Genomic DNA, 7,253 nt, shown 5'->3' with positions numbered 1-7,253 from the left:
CCAGCAATATATCCATTATAAACTAATATATCTATAAACTGAAAAAATTAATTTGATTTATTATTATTATTATTATTATTATTAAAAAGTCAAACGTATATATATGTATTTTGTACAATTTAAAATGTATATATGTAATTATTTGTAAAAATACATATTTATAAATACGTATATATACATTTTTAATTGTAAAAAAATACATATAAAATATAAAGACATAAGTACAAAAATGATCCTTATGGTTTCTCATTTTATATGGTTAAGGTCAAAATCTTTGAAAAGTTGTAGATTTAGTCATTTTCAACAAGTTTTGTTGTGGTTCTGGTCCCTCTTCCGTTAACTTTAACAGTTTGGCTGTTATTTTTTTTTTAAAATGACTCTCTCAGAGACCATTTCTACAACCAAACTACAAGGACCATTTTATATATCTTTTTTTTATTGAATTATTATATATTAATAAATGTTATTTTTAATATATACTATTTATATATTAATAAATATTGTTTTATTAAATTTTTAACTTCTTTTAATTAATTTTTTAAATTTCTTTGTTATCGGATATTTTAATTGGATTATCATATATGAATAAATATTATTTTTAATATATAATATTTATATATTAATAAATATTATTATATTGGATTATTAATTTATTTTAGTTAATTTTTTTATTGGACTATTTCTTTTTTATTGGATTATTATATATTAACAAATATTATTTTTAGTTTATAATACTTATATCCTAATGAATATTACATTATCAAATTATTAATTTCTTTTAGTTAATTTTTTTAATTTCTTTTTTTTGGATTAATTCTTTTTTATTGGAATATTAATATTAACTTTGATTTTTTTACATAATGAATATTATTTTTTGGATTATTAGTTTATTAGTTTATTTTTAATGTATACTATTAATTCTTTTTAATTTTATTAGTTCCACCACAAAGTCGTCAGAATATGCAAAAACTTTGTCTCTCATCATCGAAAATCGTTGGGATCACCACAAACATCTTCATCGGAGGTCGGACAGAAACCCACCAACATTTTCATCCAATGCTCATGGTAGTCACATGTGATGACACCGCTACAATCACCGGATCACCACCACTACTTTTAATATTTATAGGAGTTTGTTGCGCATTGTGTGAGATATGAAGGATTTCGGTGGATTGTGAATAGGTTGTCGTAGGTGGCTACCGAGGTTGTTGGGTGGAAAAAGTTAATAGGTTTACGTCGAACCTCCAATAAAGGTTTTTGGTGGTGATCCCGACGATTTTCGTTGATGAGCAGGCGACGCTTTTGCGTATTCCAACAACTTTGCGGTGAAACTAATAAATTAAAAGTAATTAATATTATACAATAAAAATAAATTAATAATATAATAAATAATATTTATTATTTTAAAAAATAATAAATTAAAAGTAATATCCCAATAAAAAAGAATTAATCCAAAAAAATGAATTAAAAAAATTAACTAAAAGAAATTTATAATCTAATAATGTAATATTTATTAGGATATAAATATTATAAATTAAAAATAATATTTATTAATATATAATAATCCAACAAAAATGAATTATTCCAATAAATAAAATTAACTAATATAAATTAATAATCCAATATAATAATATTTATTAATATATAAATATAATATATTAAAAATAATATCTATTCATATATAATACCCCAAATAAAATATATGATAACAAAGAACTTTAAAAAAATTAATTAAAAGAAATTAGTAATCTAATAAAACAATATTTATTAATATATAAATAGTATACATTAAAAATAACATTTATTTATATATAATAATTCAATAAAAATAAAATGAAGATATGTAGAAATGGCTCTTGTAGTTTAGTTGTAGAAATGGTCTATAAGGGTAAAATAATCATTTTTAAAAAATTAACTGCCAAGTTGTTAAAATTAACGGAGGAGAGACCAAACCACACCAAAATTTGTTGAAAATGACTAAATCTACAACTTTTCAAAGGTTTTGACCTTAACCACATAAAATGAGAAACCGCAGAGACCATTATTGCAGTTTTGTCAAATATTAAAAAAGAACAAAAAAATATATTATTTTAAAAAATATATAAATTCATTTAAAAGACTTATATTTACGTTTTCATTTTTAATAATAATAATAATAATAATAATAATAATAATTAATTCTTTCAGTTTATAATGGGTATATACCGCTGGTAAGGAAATAAAATATAAAAGGTTGTGGGAAGTGACATGGTTTTGGAGGTAAAGGTCTCGTTTTCGATTTCCATCCTCAACTTTTTTCTGCCTTAAAAATTATTTCTTGTTAAAACTTTAAGCAAATGAGATAAATAATATATACAAGTGTGAAAAACTTAGAGCAGATAGATTTTATAGTGTAACCAGCAAGTTACATGTGTTTGTATCTACACGTTCAAACTTTGAATCGAGTTGGCTTCATTTTCTTCATAATTGAGTTTTTTTCAAAATTTGGGGGAGGTTTTTGAAAATTGTTCCAAAAATTTAGGACTTTTTCGGAGGTTTCCTTTTTTTTTTTCTTTGTTTTCTCTTTCAAATTTACATATTCTATATTTTAATTTAAAATATATTTCAATATCCAATTACAATTTAAACTCTTCATCTAACATTATGGTTCCTCCATAAACCTACGCTACGCCCCAGATTAGGACCTTTTTTTTTTTTTAACAACATGGTTAGTATATGTATGTGATTGAACCCAAGGCTTTCTGGTTAGAAACTCCTAATTAGACACCTTGTTAGTTAGGTGAACTACCCTCAATTTATTTGATATTAAGACTAACTTTTCTTTTTTACGGGATTTCACGTTCAAGACAAGAAGATTAGCCCACCAAACCGCAATCCTCGTCCATTCAACATGTGTTTCATCATTCATGACCATTTAATACCCATGCATGGGCGGTTTTAGTTAGGTGTCTGTTGTGGCACCGACAACATCTAACTTTCTCGTACGTAATGAAAAAAATTTCGAAACTTCTTTTTATTTGTTATGCCAATACGTAAAATAACCCGACAACTACGTAAAAAAAACGAGGAAGGCTTCATAAGGTCCGAAATTAATGCATAGGAGGTTTGTGGACAGTTGCTTTCTATGATTCTCGACGAGATGTAGGGGAAGAACGTTGCAAGGAGATGCACGGGGAGAAGACGCAAACTTTCGAAAATTGTTAGTTTTGGTCCCTTAGGTTTAGTCTAATGGAATCTTATACCCTAAATTTGAAATATCCATTCAAATATGGTTTCGAAAAATGCGCAAAACACCCCTGGACTTATAAATCATAATTAATTAAGTAAATTGATTTATTATTATTATTATTAATTAATTAATTAATTAATTAGTTTGTCAAACATATAAAACTTAGTTTTTTTAATTATATAATTTCTCGTAAAAATATATCAACCCTAGTTCGAAACAATTAAATGGAATGGACGTCACAAAATAAGATGCTGTAAATACTATAAATATGAAAAAGAAGTGAAAATATAATTATTTATTAAAAAGGTAATAAGAGTATGTTGTTATTAATATAACTACAACACAACTACAAAAATTATTAATAGCAACATAATTTTATATTATGTTTGACCGGAAAAAAAAATCGGCAACACCTGCTTTCAATTCTTGTGTCCATCTTTGTACCCATGTAAATTCTGATTTTATCTAAAATGAATAATAAAGCTTACATGTGATCCATCACAATGCACTGATCAACACACCGACTACTAGGAAAAGTATTGGAGTCTTGTCGAAAATCAGACTTCAGCACATTGGCGGATTTAGTATATATCTCATGGTAGTTCTGAATACCACTCACAAAAATTTTAGGAGTGTAATTGTTACCGAATTTTTTTTCTTATAGCGTATTACACGACTTTTTTGTTGGGGATACCACTTTATTTGTCGGGATATCCGCTTATTTTGATCTGGATTTGCCACTGCTTTAGCAAATAAAAATGTTGATATGTGATTTGCCAGGTAAGATCATTAAATAATCTTTGACCCATGTTGATAATATGCGCTTAATTAATATTAAGAATGCATATCCAAAATGTTTAGTATATATAGATATGATAAATTGACTTTTATTTTAATTAGCTCAATTTAACACGCATAGTTAATCATGTGTTTCATGCACGTTAAGTTCTTAATTATATTATACTGCCTTTCGACCTTATATTTCATCTTATAACCTTCACTTTTTCCTCACGTGCAATAATTGACTTTTAGCATGTTATCCAAATAAAACCATTTACGTTAAGGTGACAGACATGTTTATCTTTATCGAGTAATTTGAGCTCAAATTTAGTTAGTTTAACTTTTATAATGTTTGAATTTAATTTGAAAAAAAAAATCGAAATATACGATAAGTTGCCTTTAAGTTACTTGAATTCAAGTTGAATTATATATCATCGAGGATTTTGAATATTAGGTTATCTAGAGTAGGAGGAAAAATCGTGCACGTTTTGGCATGAACACCACCCCAATGGTGACATGGTGGGCGTGGTTCGAACCATGGTTGGACACCACATCTCTCTCTTAAATGTATACCATATTAATACATAAAGTATATGTATAATAAAATGGAATGGTGACCATTATCTAAGTGTGTGATTGGAAAGACTAAAGAGGTATCAATGAATTGGTGACCAGTACTAATAGTTTTATCTTATGTTTTTGTAATTCTGTACAATCTTTTGTTTTTTTTTTTTTACTTAATATAGTTTTGATGGTTACGTTTGAGATAATTTAAATATTTCAAATTTATATTGAGTTAAGTTCAAGCTTACATAAAAGTAGTCGACGAGTTATGAAATCGAGTTTAAACATGTTTGTGTTTTTCAAGTAAAATAAGGGAATTGGGTTTTTTTTTCTAAAAAATTTGTAAAATGAGATAATCACAACATTGGCAAAAAAAAAAACGATGTTCCTGCCCGGGATCGAACCGGAGACCTTTAGCGTGTAAAGCTAACGTGATAACCACTACACCACAAGAACTTTTGATATATGTCTCTACAAAATTAATATATAATTATATACGTATTGTTTAGTGAAACACATCATCTCTATGTGGCATTATGCGATCGTGAGCCATGCCACGTACATGACCACCGATTTACCAGTTTTCCTGGTATGTAAAAATAAGTCCTTGGGTAAATCCTTATTTTGAAATTTTGATCTATTTTTCCTTTTTAAATAGTCCCGCTGTATTTTGTTTTTTCTTTTAATTTCGTATGCATATATATTTTCATAATTCAAATTTTCTTTAATTTATGAATTTACTCTATGAATTGTCTTACCACAGGTTTTCCATCTACACTGGAAAAAATAAGTATTAACGAAAACTATGAATTTTTTTGCAAAGAGTATAGATTTCAGAAAAAATGAAGATTTGAAAAAAAAAATCGTGCAAGTTTGTTCATATGTTGGGAAATATTTATAAGAAAGGTAATTTCGGATAATTATTTGACACGTAGATGGCAAGGCAAATGTGTAAAAGATGATTGTTTTGATAACTTATTTCTTAATTTTTTACCCGTTTTTATTATTTACCTCATAAATAGAGTAAAAAATGAAGTAAATAGTGTTTTTTTTTTTCCAATTCTACTTCATTTTTTATCCTATTTTTTATCCCAAAAAGTATATTCCTAGAATATTTCATTTTTATAACTTATATGTATTGTCAAATACACCCCTCTACTAATTAAACTCTATATTTATAATTAATTAATATAAATTAGTATATAACATGATATTATAAATATTAAGTATTGCATTTAAATTATAATTAGTAGATAAAATAAACTAAAAATGTATAAAATAAAAATGAGAGAGACTAAAATTGGCAACCAAACTTCACCTTCATTTTTTGAGATATGAATAGTATTCCCCATATATGGGGAATACTATTCATATCTCCAAAAATAGAGGTGAAAATGGGGTAGTGTTGGAGAAGAATGGAAGAAGAAATGGAGTTTGGGGGTGGGTTGGAGATGCTCTTAGAGATGAGCATTTGGCGGAACTGGAAGTGGTTTAGGTGAAATGAGTAGACCACTAACCAGACTCTTAAGCATATACAAGTGTTGGTACCGGGTTCAACTTTTTTGGTTTTTGGATCGATTGAAACCATTACAAAATGAAATGGAAATTGTAGGGTAAATTATACTGATTGTTCGTGGTATACATGCTAAAAAACATGTTTAGTCCATATTTTCAAAAATTAACTCATATCGTCCCTGATTTGTTTTTTTCTTGCATGCTTAGTCCCTATTGACATGACATGATGACCATTTTACTCTTAATAATTTCTTTTTTCATTTCTTTTATTTATTTATCAGTTTTAAATTTTAAAAAAATAAACAAAATAATCTCTCAAGAAATCAAATCCATTACTACACGACTCTAAACTCTCTTGAAGACCTTTAACCAAGAAATCGATACATCCACAACCAAAATAACCTCTCAAAAAAAATGATATATCATCGGCGATCATTCCTATCTCAAACCAACAAAAAATTGACGTCGGTGAATCCCAGGAGCCCGTTTCCACCCCTGCATTCTGTGATTTTATAAATGTCACATAAATCCTCTGATCTGGACTCTCCAGTCACCAACAATGGTCTAAACTCGTCGACTACTCAAGAATGATGACCACCGTCAATGTATGATTTATATTTCGACTGGAATCATCCCACCCCTTTCCTCCATACAGATCCGGCGAGACCCAACCTACAAATCGGAAAAAACAAACCTCAAATATCAAACCATAAACCTGCAAATCAAACCTAACTAAACCCTAAACCTGCAAATTGGAACTAACGAGTCGCAGGAGAAGAAAGAGGATTCCGATCTACGGAATCAGATCGAGGAACGTGATGTCCACCGCCACCAGATCGAGGAGGATTCCATCCACCACCACTTCATCTTCCTCTAAGTCGACGTGGGCTAATTTACCTCGTGATGTGGATTATATCTTCATTGAGGATTTAGTTTGTAGGCTAATTTACCTCGTGATGGTGATTCGAGGTTTACGGATTCGGAGAGGGATTTGCTTAAAGGAATGACGGAGAATCCGCCAGTGATTTTGCCGCATACAACGACACGTTTGAATCCTCGACAGGATCGATCTACTCCAAGAAAACTTGTTCTCTTTTTCTAATGTGTGTGTGTTTTATGTTTTTTGTTTTCTTGATCAGAACACATGTTTGTGTGTATGTGTGCG

General features: G+C 28.3%; 1 non-coding gene across 1 annotated transcript; it reads right to left on the bottom strand.

The window, feature by feature from the left end:
* Window positions 1-4,956: 4,956 nt before the first annotated feature.
* TRNAV-UAC (transfer RNA valine (anticodon UAC)) lies at window positions 4,957-5,029 on the bottom strand. The gene has a single exon. It is a non-coding gene; the product is annotated as a tRNA-Val (tRNA).
* Window positions 5,030-7,253: the final 2,224 nt, after the last annotated feature.

The sequence above is a fragment of the Lactuca sativa genome, chromosome 9 (assembly GCF_002870075.4).
Source record: "Lactuca sativa cultivar Salinas chromosome 9, Lsat_Salinas_v11, whole genome shotgun sequence".
Classification (NCBI taxonomy): domain Eukaryota; kingdom Viridiplantae; phylum Streptophyta; class Magnoliopsida; order Asterales; family Asteraceae; genus Lactuca; species Lactuca sativa.
Note: the sequence above shows the minus strand (reverse complement) of the source record. Positions and strands in the feature narration are given on the sequence as shown.